Source organism: Anthonomus grandis, chromosome 12, assembly GCF_022605725.1.
Source record: "Anthonomus grandis grandis chromosome 12, icAntGran1.3, whole genome shotgun sequence".
Taxonomy (NCBI): domain Eukaryota; kingdom Metazoa; phylum Arthropoda; class Insecta; order Coleoptera; family Curculionidae; genus Anthonomus; species Anthonomus grandis.
This window is the reverse complement of record NC_065557.1, coordinates 14042563-14068655: the sequence shown is the minus strand read 5'-3', so window position 1 is coordinate 14068655 and position 26093 is coordinate 14042563. Positions and strand designations below refer to the sequence as shown.

Sequence of the window (26093 nt, the reverse complement as noted above, 5' to 3'; positions counted from 1 at the left end):
ACACATCTCGTGAGAGTATTTTTGGGTTTAAAGAAAATCGATTTTTTGCATTTTCAAAGTGCTATAATTCCCTTAGTTTTTATCGAAATTCATTATAACCCAGTTTTTCGTGTTGTAGGTGATGGGAACAAGCCGCTGGTATAGTTAATTCAAATTCGAAAAAAATCAATTTTTGGTGAAAAATTCGATACGGGGGGGTATACCCGAAAAATGAAAAAACCCGAACTTTGAAGGCCTATATGTCGGCTTCTATGGGAGCTATCGGGAAAATTCCAACGATTTTGTCTTAGTTTCGTCCTTCTGAATCCAACGAGGCCATCCGCAAGGTCGTAGCTCCCATATTAGCTGAGATCTCGCATTTTTGTGGCCCATTTTTGGGCTCAAAAACGGGGTCGAAAATTGACTTTTTTCCGAATTTTCAAAGAGCTATAATTCCACTTGTTCTGGTCGAATTCCGTTATAACCCGGTGTTTTCGTAATGTAGGTGATGGGAATAAGCCGCTGATAGGGGTTTCTATAGCTATTTTTGGGTTTAAAGAAAATCGATTTTCGCATTTTCAAAGTGCTATAATTCCCTTAGTTTTTATCGAAATTCATTATAACCCAGTGTTTTCGTGTTGTAGGTGATGGGAACAAGCCGCTGGTATAGTTAATTCAAATTCGAAAAAAATCAATTTTTGGTGAAAATTCGATACGGGGGGATATACCCGAAAAATGAAAAAACCCGAACTTTGAAGGCCTATATCTCGGCTTCTATGGGAGCTATCGGGAAAATTCCAACGATTTTGTCTTAGTTTCGTCCTTCTGAATCCAACGAGGCCATCCGCAAGGTCGTAGCTCCCATATTAGCTGAGATCTTGCATTTTTGTGGCCCATTTTTGGGCTCAAAAACGGGGTCGAAAATTGACTTTTTTCCGAATTTTCAAAGAGCTATAATTCCACTTGTTCTGGTCGAATTCCGTTATAACCCGGTGTTTTCGTAATGTAGGTGATGAGAATAAGCCGCTGATAGGGGTTTCTATAGCTATTTTTGGGTTTAAAGAAAATCGATTTTTCGCATTTTCAAAGTGCTATAATTCCCTTAGTTTTTATCGAAATTCATTATAACCCAGTTTTTCGTGTTATAGGTGATGGGAACAAGCCGCTGGTATAGTTAGTTCATATTCGAAAAAAATCAATTTTAGTCAAAAATTCGATACGGGGCGGTATACCCAAAAAATGAAAAATCCCAAACTTTGAAGGCCTATATCTCGGCTTCTATGGGAGCTATCGGGAAAATTCCAACGATTTTGTCTTAGTTTCGTCCTTCTGAATCCAACGAGGCCATCCGCAAGGTCGTAGCTCCCATATTAGCTGAGATCTTGCATTTTTGTGGCCCATTTTTGGGCTCAAAAACGGGGTCGAAAATTGACTTTTTTCCGAATTTTCAAAGAGCTATAATTCCACTTGTTCTGGTCGAATTCCGTTATAACCCGGTGTTTTCGTAATGTAGGTGATGAGAATAAGCCGCTGATAGGGGTTTCTATAGCTATTTTTGGGTTTAAAGAAAATCGATTTTTCGCATTTTCAAAGTGCTATAATTCCCTTAGTTTTTATCGAAATTCATTATAACCCAGTTTTTCGTGTTATAGGTGATGGGAACAAGCCGCTGGTATAGTTAATTCAAATTCGAAAAAAATCAATTTTTGGTGAAAAATTCGATACGGGGGGGTATACCCGAAAAATGAAAAAACCCGAACTTTGAAGGCCTATATCTCGGCTTCTATGGGAGCTATCGGGAAAATTCCAACGATTTTGTCTTAGTTTCGTCCTTCTGAATCCAACGAGGTCATCCGCAAGGTCGTAGCTCCCATATTAGCTGAGATCTTGCATTTTTGTGGCCCATTTTTGGGCTCAAAAACGGGGTCGAAAATTGACTTTTTTCCGAATTTTCAAAGAGCTATAATTCCACTTGTTCTGGTCGAATTCCGTTATAACCCGGTGTTTTCGTAATGTAGGTGATGAGAATAAGCCGCTAATAGGGGTTTCTATAGCTATTTTTGGGTTTAAAGAAAATCGATTTTTTGCATTTTCAAAGTGCTATAATTCCCTTAGTTTTTATCGAAATTCATTATAACCCAGTGTTTTCGTGTTGTAGGTGATGGGAACAAGCCGCTGGTATAGTTAATTCAAATTCGAAAAAAATCAAATTTTGGTGAAAAATTCGATACGGGGGGGTATACCCGAAAAATGAAAAAACCCGAACTTTGAAGGCCTATATCTCGGCTTCTATGGGAGCTATCGGGAAAATTCCAACGATTTTGTCTTAGTTTCGTCCTTCTGAATCCAACGAGGCCATCCGCAAGGTCGTAGCTCCCATATTAGCTGAGATCTCGCATTTTTGTGGCCCATTTTTGGGCTCAAAAACGGGGTAAAAAATTGACTTTTTTCCGAATTTTCAAAAAGCCATAATTCTACTTGTTCTGGTCGAATTTCGTTATAACCCGGTGTTTTCGTAATGTAGGTGATAGGAATAAGCCGCTGATAGCGGTTTCTATAGCTATTTTTGGGTTTAAAGAAAATCGATTTTTTGCATTTTCAAAGTGCTATAATTCCCTTAGTTTTTATCGAAATTCATTATAACCCAGTTTTTCGTGTTGTAGGTGATGGGAACAAGCCGCTGGTATAGTTAATTCAAATTCGAAAAAAATCAATTTTTGGTGAAAAATTCGATACGGGGGGGTATACCCGAAAAATGAAAAAACCCGAACTTTGAAGGCCTATATCTCGGCTTCTATGGGAGCTATCGGGAAAATTCCAACGATTTTGTCTTAGTTTCGTCCTTCTGAATCCAACGAGGCCATCTGCAAGGTCGTAGCTCCCATATTAGCTGAGATCTCGCATTTTTGTGGCCCATTTTTGGGCTCAAAAACGGGGTCGAAAATTGACTTTTTTCCGAATTTTCAAAGAGCTATAATTCCACTTGTTCTGGTCGAATTCCGTTATAACCCGGTGTTTTCATAATGTAGGTGATGGGAATAAGCCGCTGATAGGGGTTTCTATAGCTATTTTTGGGTTTAAAGAAAATCGATTTTTCGCATTTTCAAAGTGCTATAATTCCCTTAGTTTTTATCAAAATTCATTATAACCCAGTGTTTTCGTGTTGTAGGTGATGGGAACAAGCCGCTGGTATAGTTAATTCAAATTCGAAAAAAATCAATTTTTGGTGAAAAATTCGATACGGGGGGGTATACCCGAAAAATGAAAAAACCCGAACTTTGAAGGCCTATATCTCGGCTTCTATGGGAGCTATCGGGAAAATTCCAATGATTTTGTCTTAGTTTCGTCCTTCTGAATCCAACGAGGCCATCCGCAAGGTCGTAGCTCCCATATTAGCTGAGATCTTGCATTTTTGTGGCCCATTTTTGGGCTCAAAAACGGGGTCGAAAATTGACTTTTTTCCGAATTTTCAAAGAGCTATAATTCCACTTGTTCTGGTCGAATTCCGTTATAACCCGGTGTTTTCGTAATGTAGGTGATAAGAATAAGTAGCTGATAGGGGTTTCTATAGCTATTTTTGGGTTTAAAGAAAATCGATTTTTTGCATTTTCAAAGTGCTATAATTCCCTTAGTTTTTATCGAAATTCATTATAACCCAGTGTTTTCGTGTTGTAGGTGATGGGAACAAGCCGCTGGTATAGTTAGTTCATATTCGAAAAAAATCAATTTTTAGTCAAAAATTCGATACGGGGCGGTATACCCAAAAAATGAAAAAACCCGAACTTTGAAGGCCTATATCTCGGCTTCTATGGGAGCTATCGGGAAAATTCCAACGATTTTGTCTTAGCTTCGTCCTTCTGAATCCAACGAGGCCATCCGCAAGGTCGTAGCTCCCATATTAGCTGAGATCTCGCATTTTTGTGGCCCATTTTTGGGCTCAAAAACGGGGGTCGAAAATTGACTTTTTTCCGAATTTTCAAAGAGCTATAATTCCACTTGTTCTGGTCGAATTCCGTTATAACCCGGTGTTTTCGTAATGTAGGTGATGGGAATAAGCCACTGATAGGGGTTTCTATAGCTATTTTTGGGTTTAAAGAAAATCGATTTTTTGCATTTTCAAAGTGCTATAATTCCCTTAGTTTTTATCGAAATTCATTATAACCCAGTGTTTTCGTGTTGTAGGTGATGGGAACAAGCCGCTGGTATAGTTAATTCAAATTCGAAAAAAATCAATTTTTGGTGAAAAATTCGATACGGGGGGATATACCCGAAAAATGAAAAAACCCGAACTTTGAAGGCCTATATCTCGGCTTCTATGGAGCTATCGGGAAAATTCCAACGATTTTGTCTTAGTTTCGTCCTTCTGAATCCAACGAGGCCATCCGCAAGGTCGTAGCTCCCATATTAGCTGAGATCTTGCATTTTTGTGGCCCATTTTTGGGCTCAAAAACGGGGTCGAAAATTGACTTTTTTCCGAATTTTCAAAGAGCTATAATTCCACTTGTTCTGGTCGAATTCCGTTATAACCCGGTGTTTTCGTAATGTAGGTGATGAGAATAAGCCGCTGATAGGGGTTTCTATAGCTATTTTTGGGTTTAAAGAAAATCGATTTTTCGCATTTTCAAAGTGCTATAATTCCCTTAGTTTTTATCGAAATTCATTATAACCCAGTTTTTCGTGTTATAGGTGATGGGAACAAGCCGCTGGTATAGTTAATTCAAATTCGAAAAAAATCAATTTTTGGTGAAAAATTCGATACGGGGGGGTATACCCGAAAAATGAAAAATCCCAAACTTTGAAGGCCTATATCTCGGCTTCTATGGGAGCTATTGGGAAAATTCCAACGGCTTTGTCTTAGTTTCGTCCTTCTGAATCCAACGAGACCATCCGCAAAGTCGTAGCTCCCATATTAGCTGAGATCTTGCATTTTTGTGGCCCATTTTTGGGCTCAAAAACGGGGTCGAAAATTGACTTTTTTTCCGAATTTTCAAGGAGCTATAATTCCACTTGTTCTGGTCGAATTCCGTTATAACCCGGTGTTTTCGTAATGTAGGTGATCGGAATAAGCCGCCGATAGGGGTTTCTATAGCTATTTTTGGGTTTAAAGAAAATCGATTTTTCGCATTTTCAAAGTGCTATAATTCCCTTAGTTTTTATCGAAATTCATTATAACCCAGTGTTTTCGTGTTGTAGGTGATGGGAACAAGCCGCTGGTATAGTCAATTCAAATTCGAAAAAAATCAATTTTTGGTGAAAAATTCGATACGGGGGGGTATACCCGAAAAATGAAAAAACCCAAACTTTGAAGGCCTATATTTCGGCTTCTATTGAAGCTATCGGGAAAATTCCAACGGCTTTGTCTTAGTTTCGTCCTTCTGAATCCAACGAGGCCATCCGCAAGGTCGTAGCTTCCATATTAGCTGAGATCTTGCATTTTTGTGGCCCATTTTTGGGCTCAAAAACGGGGTCGAAAATTGACTTTTTTCCGAATTTTCAAAGAGCTATAATTCCACTTGTTCTGGTCGAATTCCGTTATAACCCGGTGTTTTCGTAATGTAGGTGATGAGAATAAGCCGCTGATAGGGGTTTCTATAGCTATTTTTGGGTTTAAAGAAAATCGATTTTTTGCATTTTTAAAGTGCTATAATTCCCTTAGTTTTTATCGAAATTCATTATAACCCAGTGTTTCGTGTTATAGGTGATGGGAACAAGCCGCTGGTATAGTTAATTCAATTTTGAAAAAAATCAATTTTTAGTCAAAAATTCGATACGGGGCGGTATACCCGAAAAATGAAAAAACCCGAACTTTGAAGGCCTATATCTCGGCTTCTATGGGAGCTATCGGGAAAATTCCAACGATTTTGTCTTAGTTTCGTCCTTCTGAATCCAACGAGGCCATCCGCAAGGTCGTAGCTCCCATATTAGCTGAGATCTCGCATTTTTGTGGCCCAGTTTTGGGCTCAAAAACGGGGTCGAAAATTGACTTTTTTCCGAATTTTCAAAGAGCTATAATTCCACTTGTTCTGGTCGAATTCCGTTATAACCCGGTGTTTTCGTAATGTAGGTGATGAGAATAAGCCGCTGATAGGGGTTTCTATAGCTATTTTTGGGTTTAAAGAAAATCGATTTTTTGCATTTTCAAAGTGCTATAATTCCCTTAGTTTTTATCGAAATTCATTATAACCCAGTTTTTCGTGTTATAGGTGATGGGAACAAGCCGCTGGTATAGTTAATTCAATTTTGAAAAAAATCAATTTTTGGTCAAAAATTCGATACGGGGGGGTATACCCAAAAAATGAAAAAACCCAAACTTTGAAGGCCTATATCTCGGCTTCTATGGAAGCTATCGGAAAAATTCCAACGGCTTTGTCTTAGTTTCGTCCTTCTGAATCCAACGAGGCCATGCGCAAGGTCGTAGCTCCCATATTAGCTGAGATCTCGCATTTTTGTGGCCCATTTTTGGGCTCAAAAACGGTGTAAAAAAATGACTTTTTTCCGAATTTTCATAAAGCCATAATTCCACTTGTTCTGGTCGAATTTCGAGATAACCCGGTGTTTTCGTAATGTAGGTGATGGGAATAAGCCGCTGATAATGGTTTCTATAGCTATTTTTGGGTTTAAAGAAAATCGATTTTTCGCATTTTCAAAGTGCTATAATTCCCTTAGTTTTTATCGAAATTCATTATAACCCAGTGTTTTCGTGTTGTAGGTGATGGGAACAAGCCGCTGGTATAGTTAATTCAAATTCGAAAAAAATCAATTTTTGGTGAAAAATTCGATACGGGGGGTATACCCGAAAAATGAAAAAACCCGAACTTTGAAGGCCTATATCTCGGCTTCTATGGGAGCTATCGGGAAAATTCCAACGATTTTGTCTTAGTTTCGTCCTTCTGAATACTCTCACGAGATGTGTAAGGTCGTAGCTCCCATATTAGCTGAGATCTTGCATTTTTGTGGCCCATTTTTGGGCTCAAAAACGGGGTCGAAAATTGACTTTTTTCCGAATTTTCAAAGAGCTATAATTCCACTTGTTCTGGTCGAATTTTGTTATAACCCGGTGTTTTCGTAATGTAGGTGATAGGAATAAGCCGCTGATAGGGGTTTCTATAGCTATTTTTGGGTTTAAAGAAAATCGATTTTTTGCATTTTCAAAGTGCTATAATTCCCTTAGTTTTTATCGAAATTCATTATAACCCAGTTTTTCGTGTTATAGGTGATGGGAACAAGCCGCTGGTATAGTTAATTCAATTTTGAAAAAAATCAATTTTTGGTCAAAAATTCGATACGGGGGGTATACCCAAAAAATGAAAAAACCCAAACTTTAAAGGCCTATATCTCGGCTTCTATGGGAGCTATCGGGAAAATTCCAACGATTTTGTCTTAGTTTCGTCCTTCTGAATCCAACGAGGCCATCCGCAAGGTCGTAGCTCCCATATTAGCTGAGATCTCGCATTTTTGTGGCCCATTTTTGGGCTCAAAAACGGGGGTAAAAAAATGACTTTTTTCCGAATTTTCATAAAGCCATAATTCCACTTGTTCTGGTCGAATTTCGATATAACCCGGTGTTTTCGTAATGTAGGTGATGGGAATAAGCCGCTGATAATGGTTTCTATAGCTATTTTTGGGTTTAAAGAAAATCGATTTTTCGCATTTTCAAAGTGCTATAATTCCCTTAGTTTTTATCGAAATTCATTATAACCCAGTGTTTTCGTGTTGTAGGTGATGGGAACAAGCCGCTGGTATAGTTAATTCAAATTCGAAAAAAATCAATTTTTGGTGAAAAATTCGATACGGGGGGGTATACCCGAAAAATGAAAAAACCCGAACTTTGAAGGCCTATATCTCGGCTTCTATGGGAGCTATCGGGAAAATTCCAACGATTTTGTCTTAGTTTCGTCCTTCTGAATCCAACGAGGCCATCCGCAAGGTCGTAGCTCCCATATTAGCTGAGATCTTGCATTTTTGTGGCCCATTTTTGGGCTCAAAAACGGGGTCGAAAATTGACTTTTTTCCGAATTTTCAAAGAGCTATAATTCCACTTGTTCTGGTCGAATTTTGTTATAACCCGGTGTTTTCGTAATGTAGGTGATAGGAATAAGCCGCTGATAGGGGTTTCTATAGCTATTTTTGGGTTTAAAGAAAATCGATTTTTTGCATTTTCAAAGTGCTATAATTCCCTTAGTTTTTATCGAAATTCATTATAACCCAGTTTTTCGTGTTATAGGTGATGGGAACAAGCCGCTGGTATAGTTAATTCCATTTTGAAAAAAATCAATTTTTGGTCAAAAATTCGATACGGGGGGTATACCCAAAAAATTAAAAAACCCAAACTTTAAAGGCCTATATCTCGGCTTCTATGGGAGCTATCGGGAAAATTCCAACGATTTTGTCTTAGTTTCGTCCTTCTGAATCCAACGAGGCCATCCGCAAGGTCGTAGCTCCCATATTAGCTGAAATCTCGCATTTTTGTGGCCCATTTTTGGGCTCAAAAACGGGGTCGAAAATTGACTTTTTTCCGAATTTTCAAAGAGCTATAATTCCACTTGTTCTGGTCGAATTCCGTTATAACCCGGTGTTTTCGTAATGTAAGTGATGGGAATAAGCCGCTGATAGGGGTTTCTATAGCTATTTTTGGGTTTAAAGAAAATCGATTTTTCGCATTTTCAAAGTGCTATAATTCCCTTAGTTTTTATCAAAATTCATTATAACCCAGTGTTTTCGTGTTGTAGGTGATGGGAACAAGCCGCTGGTATAGTTAATTCAAATTCGAAAAAAATCAATTTTTGGTGAAAAATTCGATACGGGGGGGTATACCCGAAAAATGAAAAAACCCGAACTTTGAAGGCCTATATCTCGGCTTCTATGGGAGCTATCGGGAAAATTCCAACGATTTTGTCTTAGTTTCGTCCTTCTGAATCCAACGAGGCCATCTGCAAGGTCGTAGCTCCCATATTAGCTGAGATCTCGCATTTTTGTGGCCCATTTTTGGGCTCAAAAACGGGGTCGAAAATTGACTTTTTTCCGAATTTTCAAAGAGCTATAATTCCACTTGTTCTGGTCGAATTCCGTTATAACCCGGTGTTTTCGTAATGTAGGTGATCGGAATAAGCCGCTGGTATAGTTAATTCAAATTCGAAAAAAATCAGTTTTTGGTGAAAAATTCGATACGGGGGGGTATACCCGAAAAATGAAAAAACCCAAACTTTGAAGGCCTATATTTCGGCTTCTATTGGAGCTATCGGGAAAATTTCAACGGCTTTGTCTTAGTTTCGTCCTTCTGAATCCAACGAGGCCATCCGCAAGGTCGTAGCTTCCATATTAGCTGAGATCTTGCATTTTTGTGGCCCATTTTTGGGCTCAAAAACGGGGTCGAAAATTGACTTTTTTTCCGAATTTTCAAAGAGCTATAATTCCACTTGTTCTGGTCGAATTCTGTTATAACCCGGTGTTTTCGTAATGTAGGTGATCGGAATAAGCCGCCGATAGGGGTTTCTATAGCTATTTTTGGGTTTAAAGAAAATCGATTTTTCGCATTTTCAAAGTGCTATAATTCCCTTAGTTTTTATCGAAATTCATTATAACCCAGTTTTTCGTGTTATAGGTGATGGGAACAAGCCGCTAGTATAGTTAATTCAAATTCGAAAAAAATCAATTTTTGGTGAAAAATTCGATACGGGGGGGTATTCCCGAAAAAATGAAAAAACCCAAACTTTGAAGGCCTATATCTCGGCTTCTATGGGAGCTATCGGGAAAATTTTAACGGTTTTGTCTTAGTTTCGTCCTTCTGAATCCAACGAGGCCATCCGCAAGGTCGTAGCTCCCATATTAGCTGAGATCTTGCATTTTTGTGGCCCATTTTTGGGCTCAAAAACGGAGTCGAAAATTGACTTTTTTCCGAATTTTCAAAGAGCTATAATTCCACTTGTTCTGGTCGAATTCCGTTATAACCCGGTGTTTTCGTAATGTAGGTGATCAAAATAAGCCGCCGATAGGGGTTTATATAGCTATTTTTGGGTTTAAAGAAAATCGATTTTTCGCATTTTCAAAGTGCTATAATTCCCTTAGTTTTTATCGAAATTCATTATAACCCAATTTTTCGTGTTATAGGTGATGGGAACAAGCCGCTAGTATAGTTAATTCAAATTCGAAAAAAATCAATTTTTGGTGAAAAATTCGATACGGGGGGGTATTCCCGAAAAATGAAAAAACCCAAACTTTGAAGGCCTATATCTCGGCTTCTATGGGAGCTATCGGGAAAATTTTAACGGTTTTGTCTTAGTTTCGTCCTTCTGAATCCAACGAGGCCATCCGCAAGGTCGTAGCTCCCATATTAGCTGAGATCTTGCATTTTTGTGGCCCATTTTTAAGCTCAAAAACGGGGTCGAAAATTGACTTTTTTCCGAATTTTCAAAGAGCTATAATTCCACTTGTTCTGGTCGAATTTTGTTATAACCCGGTGTTTTCGTAATGTAGGTGATAGGAATAAGCCGCTGATAGCGGTTTCTATAGCTATTTTTGGGTTTAAAGAAAATCGATTTTTCGCATTTTCAAAGTGCTATAATTCTCTTAGTTTTTATCGAAATTCATTATAACCCAGTGTTTTCGTGTTGTAGGTGATGGGAACAAGCCGCTGGTATAGTTAATTCAAATTCGAAAAAAATCAATTTTTGGTGAAAAATTCGATACGGGGGGGTATACCCGAAAAATGAAAATACCCGAACTTTGAAGGCCTATATCTCGGCTTCTATGGGAGCTATCGGGAAAATTCCAACGGCTTTGTCTTAGTTTCGTCCTTCTGAATCCAACGAGGCCATCCGCAAGGTAATAGCTCCCATATTAGCTGAGATCTTGCATTTTTGTGGCCCATTTTTGGGCTCAAAAACGGGGTCGAAAATTGACTTTTTTCCGAATTTTCAAAGAGCTATAATTCCACTTGATCTGATCGAATTCCGTTATAACCCGGTGTTTTCGTAATGTAGGTGATGGGAATAAGCCGCTGATAGGGGTTTCTATAGCTATTTTTGGGTTTAAAGAAAATCGATTTTTTGCATTTTCAAAGTGCTATAATTCCCTTAGTTTTTATCGAAATTCATTATAACCCAGTTTTTCGTGTTATAGGTGATAGGAACAAGCCGCTGGTATAGTTAATTCAAATTCGAAAAAAATCAATTTTTGGTGAAAAATTCGATACGGGGGGGTATACCCGAAAAATGAAAAAACCCGAACTTTGAAGGCCTATATCTCGGCTTCTATGGGAGCTATCGGGAAAATTCCAACGATTTTGTCTTAGTTTCGTCCTTCTGAATCCACTCTCACGAGATGTGCCGCAAGGTCGTAGCTCCCATATTAGCTGAGATCTTGCATTTTTGTGGCCCATTTTTGGGCTCAAAAACGGGGTAAAAAATTGACTTTTTCCGAATTTTCAAAAAGCCATAATTCCACTTGTTCTGGTCGAATTTTGTTATAACCCGGTGTATTAGTAATGTAGGTGATAGGAATAAGCCGCTGATAGCGGTTTCTATAGCTATTTTTGGGTTTAAGAAAATCGATTTTTCGCATTTTCAAAGTGCTATAATTCCCTTAATTTTTATCGAAATTCATTATAACCCAGTTTTTCGTGTTATAGGTGATGGGAACAAGCCGCTGGTATAGTTAATTCAATTTTGAAAAAAATCAATTTTTTGGTCAAAAATTCGATACGGGGGGGTATACCCAAAAATGAAAAAACCCAAACTTTAAAGGCCTATATCTCGGCTTCTATGGGAGCTATCGGGAAAATTCCAACGATTTTGTCTTAGTTTCGTCCTTCTGAATCCAACGAGGCCATCCGCAAGGTCGTAGCTCCCATATTAGCTGAGATCTCGCATTTTTGTGGCCCATTTTTGGGCTCAAAAACGGGGTAAAAAATTGACTTTTTTCCGAATTTTCAAAAAGCCATAATTCCACTTGTTCTGGTCGAATTTCGTTATAACCCGGTGTTTTCGTAATGTAGGTGATAGGAATAAGCCGCTGATAGCGGTTTCTATAGCTATTTTTGAGTTTAAAGAAAATCGATTTTTTGCATTTTCAAAGTGCTATAATTCCCTTAGTTTTTTATCGAAATTCATTATAACCAGTTTTTCGTGTTATAGGTGATGGAACAAGCCGCTGGTATAGTTAATTCAATTTTGAAAAAAATCAATTTTTGGTGAAAAATTCGATACGGGGGGGTATACCCGAAAAATGAAAAAACCCGAATTTTGAAGGCCTATATCTCGGCTTCTATGGGAGCTATTGGGAAAATTCCAACGGCTTTGTCTTAGTTTCGTCCTTCTGAATCCAACGAGACCATCCGCAAAGTCGTAGCTCCCATATTAGCTGAGATCTTGCATTTTGTGACCCATTTTTGGGCTCAAAAACGGGGTCGAAAATTGACTTTTTTCCGAATTTTTAAAGAGCTATAATTCCACTTGTTCTGGTCGAATTCCGTTATAACCCCGGTGTTTTCGTAATGTAGGTGATGGGAATAAGCCGCCGATAGGGGTTTCTATAGCTATTTTTGGGTTTAAAGAAAATCGATTTTCGCATTTTCAAAGTGCTATAATTCCCTTAGTTTTTATCGAAATTCAATATAACCCAGTGTTTTCGTGTTGTAGGTGATGGGAACAAGCCGCTGGTATAGTCAATTCAAATTCGAAAAAAATCAATTTTTGGTGAAAAATTCGATACGGGGGGGTATACCCCGAAAAATGAAAAAAACCCAAACTTTGAAGGCCTATATTTCGGCTTCTATCGGAGCTATCGGGAAAATTTCAACGGCTTTGTCTTAGTTTCGTCCTTCTGAATCCAACGAGGCCATCCGCAAGGTCGTAGCTCCCATATTAGCTCAGATCTTGCATTTTTGTGGCCCATTTTTGGGCTCAAAAACGAAGTCGAAAAATTGACTTTTTTCCGAATTTTCAAAGAGCTATAATTCTACTTGTTCTGGTCGAATTCCGTTATAACCCGGTGTTTTCGTAATGTAGGTGATCGGAATAAGCCGCCGATGGGGGTTTCTATAGCTATTTTTGGGTTTAAAGAAAATCGATTTTTCGCATTTTCAAAGTGCTATAATTCCCTTAGTTTTTATCGAAATTCATTATAACCCAGTTTTTCGTGTTATAGGTGATGGGAACAAGCCGCTGGTATAGTTAATTCAAATTCGAAAAAAATCAATTTTTGGTGAAAAATTCGATACGGGGGGGTATACCCGAAAAATGAAAAATCCCCAAACTTTGAAGGCCTATATCTCGGCTTCTATGGGAGCTTATTGGGAAAATTCCAACGGCTTTGTCTTAGTTTCGTCCTTCTGAATCCAACGAGACCATCCGCAAAGTCGTAGCTCCCATATTAGCTCAGATCTTGCATTTTTGTGGCCCATTTTTGGGCTCAAAAACGGGGTCGAAAATTGACTTTTTTTCCGAATTTTCAAGGAGCTATAATTCCACTTGTTCTGGTCGAATCCGTTATAACCCGGTGTTTTCGTAATGTAGGTGATCGGAATAAGCCGCCGATAGGGGTTTCTATAGCTATTTTTGGGTTTAAAGAAAATCGATTTTTTCGCATTTTCAAAGTGCTATAATTCCCTTAGTTTTTATCGAAAGTTCATTATAACCCAGTTTTTCGTGTTGTAGGTGATGGGAACAAGCCGCTGGTATAGTTAGTTCATATTCGAAAAAAATCAATTTTTAGTCAAAAATTCGATACGGGGGGGTATACCCGAAAAATGAAAAAACCCGAACTTTGAAGGCCTATATCTTGGCTTCTATGGGAGCTATCGGGAAAATTCCAACGATTTTGTCTTAGTTTCGTCCTTCTGAATCCAACGAGGCCATCCGCAAGGTCGTAGCTCCCATATTAGCTGAGATCTTGCATTTTTGTGGCCCATTTTTGGGCTCAAAAACGGGGTCGAAAATTGACTTTTTTCCGAATTTTCAAAGAGCTATAATTCCACTTGTTCTCGTCGAATTTTGTTATAACCCGGTGTTTTCGTAATGTAGGTGATGGGAATAAGCCGCTGATAGCGGTTTCTATAGCTATTTTTTGGGTTTAAAGAAAATCGATTTTTCGCATTTTCAAAGTGCTATAATTCCCTTAGTCTTAATCGAAATTCATTATAACCCAGTGTTTTCGTGTTGTAGGTGATGGGAACAAGCCGCTGGTATAGTTAATTCAAATTCGAAAAAAATCAATTTTTGGTGAAAAATTCGATACGGGGGGGTATACCCGAAAAATGAAAATACCCGAACTTTGAAGGCCTATATCTCGGTTTCTATGGGAGCTATCGGGAAAATTCCAACGATTTTGTCTTAGTTTCGTCGTTCTGAATCCAACGAGGCCGTCCGCAAGGTCGTAGCTCCCATATTAGCTGAGATCTTGCATTTTTGTGGCCCATTTTTGGGCTCAAAAACGGGGTCGAAAATTGACTTTTTTCCGAATTTTCAAAGAGCTATAATTCCACTTGTTCTGGTCGAATTCCGTTATAACCCGGTGTTTTCGTAATGTAGGAGATGAGAATAAGTCGCTGATAGGGGTTTCTATAGCTATTTTTGGGTTTAAAGAAAATCGATTTTTTGCATTTTCAAAGTGCTATAATTCCCTTAGTTTTTATCGAAATTCATTATAACCCAGTGTTTTCGTGTTGTAGGTGATGGGAACAAGCCGCTGGTATAGTTAGTTCATATTCGAAAAAAATCAATTTTTAGTCAAAAATTCGATACGGGGGGGTATACCCGAAAAATGAAAAAACCCAAACTTTGAAGGCCTATATCTCGGCTTCTATGGGAGCTATCGGGAAAATTCCAACGATTTTGTCTTAGTTTCGTCCTTCTGAATCCAACGAGGCCATCCGCAAGGTCGTAGCTCCCATATTAGCTGAGATCTCGCATTTTTGTGGCCCATTTTTGGGCTCAAAAACGGGGTAAAAAAATGACTTTTTTCCGAATTTTCATAAAGCCATAATTCCACTTGTTCTGGTCGAATTTTGATATAACCCGGTGTTTTTGTAATGTAGGTGATGGGAATAAGCCGCTGATAATGGTTTCTATAGCTATTTTTGGGTTTAAAGAAAATCGATTTTTCGCATTTTCAAAGTGCTATAATTCCCTTAGTTTTTATCGAAATTTATTATAACCCAGTGTTTTCGTGTTGTAGGTGATGGGAACAAGCCGCTGGTATAGTTAATTCAAATTCGAAAAAAATCAATTTTTGGTGAAAAATTCGATACGGGGGGGTATACCCGAAAAATGAAAAAACCCGAACTTTGAAGGCCTATATCTCGGCTTCTATGGGAGCTATCGGGAAAATTCCAACGATTTTGTCTTAGTTTCGTCCTTCTGAATCCAACGAGGCCATCCGCAAGGTCGTAGCTCCCATATTAGCTGAGATCTTGCATTTTTGTGGCCCATTTTTGGGCTCAAAAACGGGGTCGAAAATTGACTTTTTTCCGAATTTTCAAAGAGCTATAATTCCACTTGTTCTGGTCGAATTCCGTTATAACCCGGTGTTTTCGTAATGTAGGTGATGGGAATAAGCCGCTGATAGGGGTTTCTATAGCTATTTTTGGGTTTAAAGAAAATCGATTTTTTGCATTTTCAAAGTGCTATAATTCCCTTAGTTTTTATCGAAATTCATTATAACCCAGTGTTTTCGTGTTGTAGGTGATGGGAACAAGCCGCTGGTATAGTTAATTCAAATTCGAAAAAAATCAATTTTTGGTGAAAAATTCGATACGGGGGGGTATACCCGAAAAATGAAAAAACCCGAATTTTGAAGGCCTATATCTCGGCTTCTATGGGAGCTATCGGGAAAATTCCAACGATTTTGTCTTAGTTTCGTCCTCCTGAATCCAACGAGGCCATCCGCAAGGTCGTAGCTCCCATATTAGCTGAGATCTCGCATTTTTGTGGCCCATTTTTGGGCTCAAAAACGGGGTAAAAAATTGACTTTTTCCGAATTTTCAAAAAGCCATAATTCCACTTGTTCTGGTCGAATTTTGTTATAACCCGGTGTTTTTGTAATGTAGGTGATAGGAATAAGCCGCTGATAGCGGTTTCTATAGCTATTTTTGGGTTTAAAGAAAATCGATTTTTCGCATTTTCAAAGTGCTATAATTCCCTTAGTTTTTATCGAAATTCATTATAACCCAGTTTTTCGTGTTATAGGTGATGGGAACAAGCCGCTGGTATAGTTAATTCAAATTCGAAAAAAATCAATTTTTGGTGAAAAATTCGATACGGGGGGGTATACCCGAAAAACGAAAAAACCCAAACTTTGAAGGCCTATATCTCGGCTTCTATGGGAGCTATTGGGAAAATTCCAACGGTTTTGTCTTAGTTTTGTCCCTCTGAATCCAACGAGGCCATCCGCAAGGTCGTAGCTCTCATATTAGCTGAGATCTCGCATTTTTGTGGCCCATTTTTGGGCTCAAAAACGGGGTAAAAAAATGACTTTTTTCCGACTTTTCATAAAGCCATAATTCCACTTGTTCTGGTCGAATTTCGATATAACCCGGTGTTTTCGTAATGTAGGTGATGGGAATAAGCCGCTGATAATGGTTTCTATAGCTATTTTTGGGTTTAAAGAAAATCGATTTTTCGCATTTTCAAAGTGCTATAATTCCCTTAGTTTTTATCGAAATTCATTATAACCCAGTGTTTTCGTGTTGTAGGTGATGGGAACAAGCCGCTGGTATAGTTAATTCAAATTCGAAAAAAATCAATTTTTGGTGAAAAATTCGATACGGGGGGGTATACCCGAAAAATGAAAATACCCGAACTTTGAAGGCCTATATCTCGGCTTCTATGGGAGCTATCGGGAAAATTCCAACGATTTTGTCTTAGTTTCGTCCTTCTGAATCCAACGAGGCCATCCGCAAGGTCGTAGCTCCCATATTAGCTGAGATCTTGCATTTTTGTGGCCCATTTTTGGGCTCAAAAATTGACTTTTTCCCGAATTTTCAAAGAGCTATAATTCCACTTGTTCTGGTCGAATTCCGTTATAACCCGGTGTTTTGGTAATGTAGGTGATGGGAATAAGCCGCTGATAGGGGTTTCTATAGCTATTTTTGGGTTTAAAGAAAATCAATTTTTCGCATTTTCAAAGTGCTATAATTCCCTTAGTTTTTATCGAAATTCATTATAACCCAGTGTTTTCGTGTTGTAGGTGATGGGAACAAGCCGCTGGTATAGTTAATTCAAATTCGAAAAAAATCAATTTTTGGTGAAAAATTCGATACGGGGGGGTATACCCAAAAAATGAAAAAACCCAAACTTTGAAGGCCTATATCTCGGCTTCTATGGGAGCTATCGGGAAAATTCCAACGATTTTGTCTTAGTTTCGTCCTTCTGAATCCAACGAGGCCATCTGCAAGGTCGTAGCTCCCATATTAGCTGAGATCTCGCATTTTTGTGGCCCATTTTTGGGCTCAAAAACGGGGTCGAAAATTGACTTTTTTCCGAATTTTCAAAGAGCTATAATTCCACTTGTTCTGGTCGAATTCCGTTATAACCCGGTGTTTTCGTAATGTAGGTGATGGGAATAAGCCACTGATAGGAGTTTCTATAGCTATTTTTGGGTTTAAAGAAAATCGATTTTTTGCATTTTCAAAGTGCTATAATTCCCTTAGTTTTTATCGAAATTCATTATAACCCAGTGTTTTCGTGTTGTAGGTGATGGGAACAAGCCGCTGGTATAGTTAATTTAAATTCGAAAAAAATCAATTTTTGGTGAAAAATTCGATACGGGGGGGTATACCCAAAAAATGAAAAAACCCAAACTTTAAAGGCCTATATCTCGGCTTCTATGGGAGCTATCGGAAAAATTCCAACGGCTTTGTCTTAGTTTCGTCCTTCTGAATCCAACGAGGCCATCCGCAAGGTCGTAGCTCCCATATTAGCTGAGATCTCGCATTTTTGTGGCCCATTTTTGGGCTCAAAAACGGGGTAAAAAAATGACTTTTTTCCGAATTTTCATAAAGCCATAATTCCACTTGTTCTGGTCGAATTTCGATATAACCCGGTGTTTTCGTAATGTAGGTGATGGGAATAAGCCGCTGATAGGGGTTCCTATAGCTATTTTTGGGTTTAAAGAAAATCGATTTTTTGCATTTTCAAAGTGCTATAATTCCCTTAGTTTTTATCGAAATTCATTATAACCCAGTGTTTTCGTGTTGTAGGTGATGGGAACAAGCCGCTGGTATAGTTAATTCAAATTCGAAAAAAATCAATTTTTGGTGAAAAATTCGATACGGGGGGGTATACCCAAAAAATGAAAAAACCCAAACTTTGAAGGCCTATATCTCGGCTTCTATGGGAGCTATCGGGAAAATTCCAACGATTTTGTCTTAGTTTCGTCCTTTTGAATCCAACGAGGCCATCCGCAAGGTCGTAGCTCCCATATTAGCTGAGATCTTGCATTTTTGTGGCCCATTTTTGGGCTCAAAAACGGGGTAAAAAATTGACTTTTTCCGAATTTTCAAAAAGCCATAATTCCACTTGTTCTGGTCGAATTCCGTTATAACCCGGTGTTTTCGTAATGTAGGTGATAGGAATAAGCCGCTGGTATAGTTAATTCAAATTCGAAAAAAATCAATTTTTGGTGAAAAATTCGATACGGGGGGGTATACCCAAAAAATGAAAAAACCCAAACTTTAAAGGCCTATATCTCGGCTTCTATGGGAGCTATCGGGAAAATTCCAACGATTTTGTCTTAGTTTCGTCCTTCTGAATCCAACGAGGCCATCCGCAAGGTCGTAGCTCCCATATTAGCTGAGATCTTGCATTTTTGTGGCTCATTTTTGAGCTCAAAAACGGGGTCGAAAATTGACTTTTTTCCGAATTTTCAAAGAGCTATAATTCCACTTGTTCTGGTCGAATTCCGTTATAACCCGGTGTTTTCGTAATGTAGGTGATGAGAATAAGCCGCTGATAGGGGTTCCTATAGCTATTTTTGGGTTTAAAGAAAATCGATTTTTTGCATTTTCAAAGTGCTATAATTCCCTTAGTTTTTATCGAAATTCATTATAACCCAGTTTTTCGTGTTATAGGTGATGGGAACAAGCCGCTGGTATAGTTAATTCAATTTTGAAAAAAATCAATTTTTGGTCAAAAATTCGATACGGGGGGGTATACCCAAAAAATGAAAAAACCCAAACTTTGAAGGCCTATATCTCGGCTTCTATGGGAGCTATCAGAAAAATTCCAACGGCTTTGTCTTAGTTTCGTCCTTTTGAATCCAACGAGGCCATCCGCAAGGTCGTAGCTCCCATATTAGCTGAGATCTTGCATTTTTGTGGCCCATTTTTGGGCTCAAAAACGGGGTAAAAAATTGACTTTTTCCGAATTTTCAAAAAGCCATAATTCCACTTGTTCTGGTCGAATTTTGTTATAACCCGGTGTTTTCGTAATGTAGGTGATAGGAATAAGCCGCTGATAGCGGTTTCTATAGCTATTTTTGGGTTTAAAGAAAATCGATTTTTCGCATTTTCAAAGTGCTATAATTCCCTTAGTTTTTATCGAAATTCATTATAACCCAGTGTTTTCGTGTTGTGGGTGATGGGAACAAGCCGCTGGTATAGTTAATTCAAATTCGAAAAAAATCAATTTTTGGTGAAAAATTCGATACGGGGGGGTATACCCGAAAAATGAAAAAACCCGAACTTTGAAGGCCTATATCTCGGCTTCTATGGGAGCTATCGGGAAAATTCCAACGATTTTGTCTTAGTTTCGTCCTTCTGAACCCAACGAGGCCATCCGCAAGGTCGTAGCTCCCATATTAGCTGAGATCTTGCATTTTTGTGGCCCATTTTTGGGCTCAAAAACGGGGTCGAAAATTGACTTTTTTCCGAATTTTCAAAGAGCTATAATTCCACTTGTTCTGGTCGAATTTTGTTATAACCCGGTGTTTTCGTAATGTAGGTGATAGGAATAAGCTGCTGATAGCGGTTTCTATAGCTATATTTGGGTTTAAAGAAAATCGATTTTTCGCATTTTCAAAGTGCTATAATTCCCTTAATTTTTATCGAAATTCATTATAACCCAGTTTTTCGTGTTATAGGTGATGGGAACAAGCCGCTGATATAGTTAATTCAATTTTGAAAAAAATCAATTTTTGGTCAAAAATTCGATACGGGGGGGTATACCCAAAAAATGAAAAAACCCAAACTTTGAAGGCCTATATCTCGGCTTCTATGGGAGCTATCAGAAAAACTCCAACGGCTTTGTCTTAGTTTCGTCCTTCTGAATCCAACGAGGCCATCCGCAAGGTCGTAGCTCCCATATTAGCTGAGATCTTGCATTTTTGTGGCCCATTTTTGGGCTCAAAAACGGGGTCGAAAATTGACTTTTTTCCGAATTTTCAAAGAGCTATAATTCCACTTGTTCTGGTCGAATTCCGTTATAACCCGGTGTTTTCGTAATGTAGGTGATAAGAATAAGTCGCTGATAGGGGTTTCTATAGCTATTTTTGGGTTTAAAGAAAATCGATTTTTTGCATTTTCAAAGTGCTATAATTCCCTTAGTTTTTATCGAAATTCATTATAACCCAGTGTTTTCGTGTTGTAGGTGATGGGAACAAGCCGCTGGTATAGTTAATTCAAATTCGAAAAAAATCAATTTTTGGTGAAAAATTCGATACGGGGGGATATACCCGAAAAATGAAAAAACCCGAACTTTGAAGGCCTATATCTCGGCTTCTATGGGAGCTATCGGGAAAATTCCAACGATTTTGTCTTAGTTTCGTCCTTCTGAATCCAACGAGGCCATCCGCAAGGTCGTAGCTCCCATATTAGCTGAGATCTTGCATTTTTGTGGCCCATTTTTGGGCTCAAAAACGGGGTCGAAAATTGACTTTTTTCCGAATTTTCAAAGAGCTATAATTCCACTTGTTCTGGTCGAATTCCGTTATAACCCGGTGTTTTCGTAATGTAGGTGATGAGAATAAGCCGCTGATAGGGGTTTCTATAGCTATTTTTGGGTTTAAAGAAAATCGATTTTTTGCATTTTCAAAGTGCTATAATTCCCTTAGTTTTTATCGAAATTCATTATAACCCAGTTTTTCGTGTTATAGGTGATGGGAACAAGCCGCTGGTATAGTTAATTCAATTTTGAAAAAAATCAATTTTTGGTCAAAAATTCGATACGGGGGGGTATACCCAAAAAATGAAAAAACCCAAACTTTAAAGGCCTATATCTCGGCTTCTATGGGAGCTATCGGGAAAATTCCAACGATTTTGTCTTAGTTTCGTCCTTCTGAATCCAACGAGGCCATCCGCAAGGTCGTAGCTCCCATATTAGCTGAGATCTTGCATTTTTGTGGCCCATTTTTGGGCTCAAAAACGGGGTCGAAAATTGACTTTTTTCCGAATTTTTAAAGAGCTATAATTTCACTTGTTCTGGTCGAATTCCGTTATAACCCGGTGTTTTCGTAATGTAGGTGATGGGAACAAGCCGCTGGTATAGTTAATTCAAATTCGAAAAAAATCAATTTTTGGTGAAAAATTCGATACGGGGGGGTATACCCAAAAAATGAAAAAACCCAAACTTTAAAGGCCTATATCTTGGCTTCTATGGGAGCTATCGGGAAAATTCCAACGATTTTGTCTTAGTTTCGTCCTTCTGAATCCAATGAGGCCATCCGCAAGGTCGTAGCTCCCATATGAGCTGAGATCTCGCATTTTTGTGGCCCATTTTTGGGCTCAAAAACGGGGTAAAAAATTGACTTTTTCCGAATTTTCAAAAAGCCATAATTCCACTTGTTCTGGTCGAATTTTGTTATAACCCGGTGTTTTCCTAATGTAGGTGATAGGAATAAGCCGCTGATAGCGGTTTCTATAGCTATTTTTGGGTTTAAAGAAAATCGATTTTTTGCATTTTCAAAGTGCTATAATTCCCTTAGTTTTTATCGAAATTCATTATAACCCAGTTTTTCGTGTTATAGGTGATAGGAACAAGCCGCTGGTATAGTTAATTCAAATTCGAAAAAAATCAATTTTTGGTGAAAAATTCGATACGGGGGGGTATACCCGAAAAATGAAAAAACCCGAACTTTGAAGGCCTATATCTCGGCTTCTATGGGAGCTATCGGGAAAATTCCAACGATTTTGTCTTAGTTTCGTCCTTCTGAATCCAACGAGGCCATCCGCAAGGTCGTAGCTCCCATATTAGCTGAGATCTCGCATTTTTGTGGCCCATTTTTGGGCTCAAAAACGGGGTAAAAAAATGACTTTTTTCCGAATTTTCATAAAGCCATAATTCCACTTGTTCTGGTCGAATTTCGATATAACCCGGTGTTTTCGTAATGTAGGTGATGGGAATAAGCCGCTGATAATGGTTTCTATAGCTATTTTTGGGTTTAAAGAAAATCGATTTTTCGCATTTTCAAAGTGCTATAATTCCCTTAGTTTTTATCAAAATTCATTATAACCCAGTGTTTTCGTGTTGTAGGTGATGGGAACAAGCCGCTGGTATAGTTAATTCAAATTCGAAAAAAATCAATTTTTGGTGAAAAATTCGATACGGGGGGGTATACCCGAAAAATGAAAAAACCCGAACTTTGAAGGCCTATATCTCGGCTTCTATGGGAGCTATCCGGAAAATTCCAACGATTATGTCTTAGTTTCGTCCTTCTGAATCCAACGAGGCCATCCGCAAGGTCGTAGCTCCCATATTAGCTGAGATCTTGCATTTTTGTGGCCCATTTTTGGGCTCAAAAACGGGGTCGAAAATTGACTTTTTTCCGAATTTTCAAAGAGCTATAATTCCACTTGTTCTGGTCGAATTCCGTTATAACCCGGTGTTTTCGTAATGTAGGTGATGGGAATAAGCCGCTGATAGGGGTTTCTATAGCTATTTTTGGGTTTAAAGAAAATCGATTTTTTGCATTTTCAAAGTGCTATAATTCCCTTAGTTTTTATCGAAATTCATTATAACCCAGTGTTTTCGTGTTGTAGGTGATGGGAACAAGCCGCTGGTATAGTTAATTCAAATTCGAAAAAAATCAATTTTTGGTGAAAAATTCGATACGGGGGGGTATACCCGAAAAATGAAAAAACCCGAACTTTGAAGGCCTATATCTCGGCTTCTATGGGAGCTATCGGGAAAATTCCAACGATTTTGTCTTAGTTTCGTCCTTCTGAATCCAACGAGGCCATCCGCAAGGTCGTAGCTCCCATATTAGCTGAGATCTCGCATTTTTGTGGCCCATTTTTGGGCTCAAAAACGGGGTCGAAAATTGACTTTTTTCCGAATTTTCAAAGAGCTATAATTCCACTTGTTCTGGTCGAATTCCGTTATAACCCGGTGTTTTCGTAATGTAGGTGATGGGAACAAGCCGCTGGTATAGTTAATTCAAATTCGAAAAAAATCAATTTTTGGTGAAAAATTCGATACGGGGGGGTATACCCAAAAAATGAAAAAACCCAAACTTTAAAGGCCTATATCTCGGCTTCTATGGGAGCTATCGGGAAAATTCCAACGATTTTGTCTTAGTTTCGTCCTTCTGAATCCAACGAGGCCATCCGCAAGGTCGTAGCTCCCATATTAGCTGAGATCTTGCATTTTTGTGGCCCATTTTTGGGCTCAAAAACGGGGTCGAAAATTGACTTTTTTCCGAATTTTCAAAGAGCTATAATTCCACTTGTTCTGGTCGAATTCCGTTATAACCCGGTGTTTTCGTAATGTAGGTGATGAGAATAAGCCGCTGATAGGGGTTCCTATAGCTATTTTTGGGTTTAAAGAAAATCGATTTTTTGCATTTTCAAAGTGCTATAATTCCCTTAGTTTTTATCGAAATTCATTATAACCCAGTTTTTCGTGTTATAGGTGATGGGAACAAGCCGCTGGTATAGTTAATTCAATTTTGAAAAAAATCAATTTTTGGTCAAAAATTCGATACGGGGGGGTATACCCAAAAAATGAAAAAACCCAAACTTTAAAGGCCTATATCTCGGCTTCTATGGGAGCTATCGGGAAAATTCCAACGATTTTGTCTTAGTTTCGTCCTTCTGAATCCAACGAGGTCATCTGCAAGGTCGTAGCTCCCATATTAGCTGAGATCTCGCATTTTTGTGGCCCATTTTTGGGCTCAAAAACGGGGTCGAAAATTGACTTTTTTCCGAATTTTCAAAGAGCTATAATTCCACTTGTTCTGGTCGAATTCCGTTATAACCCGGTGTTTTCGTAATGTAAGTGATGGAAATAAGCCGCTGATAGGGGTTTCTATAGCTATTTTTGGGTTTAAAGAAAATCGATTTTTCGCATTTTCAAAGTGCTATAATTCCCTTAATTTTTATCGAAATTCATTATAACCCAGTTTTTCGTGTTATAGGTGATGGGAACAAGCCGCTGGTATAGTTAATTCAATTTTGAAAAAAATCAATTTTTGGTCAAAAATTCGATACGGGGGGGTATACCCAAAAAATGAAAAAACCCAAACTTTAAAGGCCTATATCTCGGCTTCTATGGGAGCTATCGGGAAAATTCCAACGATTTTGTCTTAGTTTCGTCCTTCTGAATCCAACGAGGTCATCTGCAAGGTCGTAGCTCCCATATTAGCTGAGATCTCGCATTTTTGTGGCCCATTTTTGGGCTCAAAAACGGGGTCGAAAATTGACTTTTTTCCGAATTTTCAAAGAGCTATAATTCCACTTGTTCTGGTCGAATTCCGTTATAACCCGGTGTTTTCGTAATGTAAGTGATGGGAATAAGCCGCTGATAGGGGTTTCTATAGCTATTTTTGGGTTTAAAGAAAATCGATTTTTCGCATTTTCAAAGTGCTATAATTCCCTTAATTTTTATCGAAATTCATTATAACCCAGTTTTTCGTGTTATAGGTGATGGGAACAAGCCGCTGGTATAGTTAATTCAATTTTGAAAAAAATCAATTTTTGGTCAAAAATTCGATACGGGGGGGTATACCCAAAAAATGAAAAAACCCAAACTTTAAAGGCCTATATCTCGGCTTCTATGGGAGCTATCGGGAAAATTCCAACGATTTTGTCTTAGTTTCGTCCTTCTGAATCCAACGAGGTCATCTGCAAGGTCGTAGCTCCCATATTAGCTGAGATCTCGCATTTTTGTGGCCCATTTTTGGGCTCAAAAACGCGGTCGAAAATTGACTTTTTTCCGAATTTTCAAAGAGCTATAATTCCACTTGTTCTGGTCGAATTCCGTTATAACCCGGTGTTTTCGTAATGTAGGTGATCGGAATAAGCCGCCGATAGGGGTTTCCATAGCTATTTTTGGGTTTAAAGAAAATCGATTTTTCGCATTTTCAAAGTGCTATAATTCCCTTAGTTTTTATCGAAATTCATTATAACCCAGTGTTTTCCCCCAGTGTTGTAGGTGATGGGAACAAGCCGCTGGTATAGTTAATTCAAATTCGAAAAAAATCAATTTTTGGTGAAAAATTCGATACGGGAGGGTATACCCGAAAAATGAAAAAACCCGAACTTTGAAGGCCTATATCTCGGCTTCTATAGGAGCTATCGGGAAAATTCCAACGATTTTGTCTTAGTTTCGTCCTTCTGAATCCAACGAGGCCATCCGCAAGGTCGTAGCTCCCATATTAGCTGAGATCTTGCATTTTTGTGGCCCATTTTTGGGCTCAAAAACGGGGTCGAAAATTGACTTTTTTCCGAATTTTCAAAGAGCTATAATTCCACTTGTTCTGGTCGAATTCCGTTATAACCCGGTGTTTTCGTAATGTAGGTGATGGGAACAAGCCGCTGGTATAGTTAATTCAAATTCGAAAAAAATCAATTTTTGGTGAAAAATTCGATACGGGGGGGTATACCCAAAAAATGAAAAAACCCAAACTTTAAAGGCCTATATCTCGGCTTCTATGGGAGCTATCGGGAAAATTCCAACGATTTTGTCTTAGTTTCGTCCTTCTGAATCCAACGAGGCCATCCGCAAGGTCGTAGCTCCCATATTAGCTGAGATCTTGCATTTTTGTGGCCCATTTTTGGGCTCAAAAACGGGGTCGAAAATTGACTTTTTTCCGAATTTTCAAAGAGCTATAATTCCACTTGTTCTGGTCGAATTCCGTTATAACCCGGTGTTTTCGTAATGTAGGTGATGAGAATAAGCCGCTGATAG

The 26093-nt window shown here is 38.5% G+C and overlaps 1 long non-coding RNA gene across 5 annotated transcripts in view; it reads left to right on the top strand.

Annotated features, from left to right (window-relative positions):
* LOC126743211 (uncharacterized) overlaps positions 1 to 12534 on the top strand; it is a 45390-nt gene extending 32856 nt beyond the window's left edge. For all 5 annotated transcript variants that reach the window (XR_007662811.1, XR_007662814.1, XR_007662812.1 and 2 more), the window contains exon 3: positions 12476 to 12534. This is a non-coding gene — a long non-coding RNA (uncharacterized LOC126743211). The remainder of the gene's footprint in view (positions 1 to 12475) is intronic.
* Positions 12535 to 26093: the final 13559 nt, after the last annotated feature.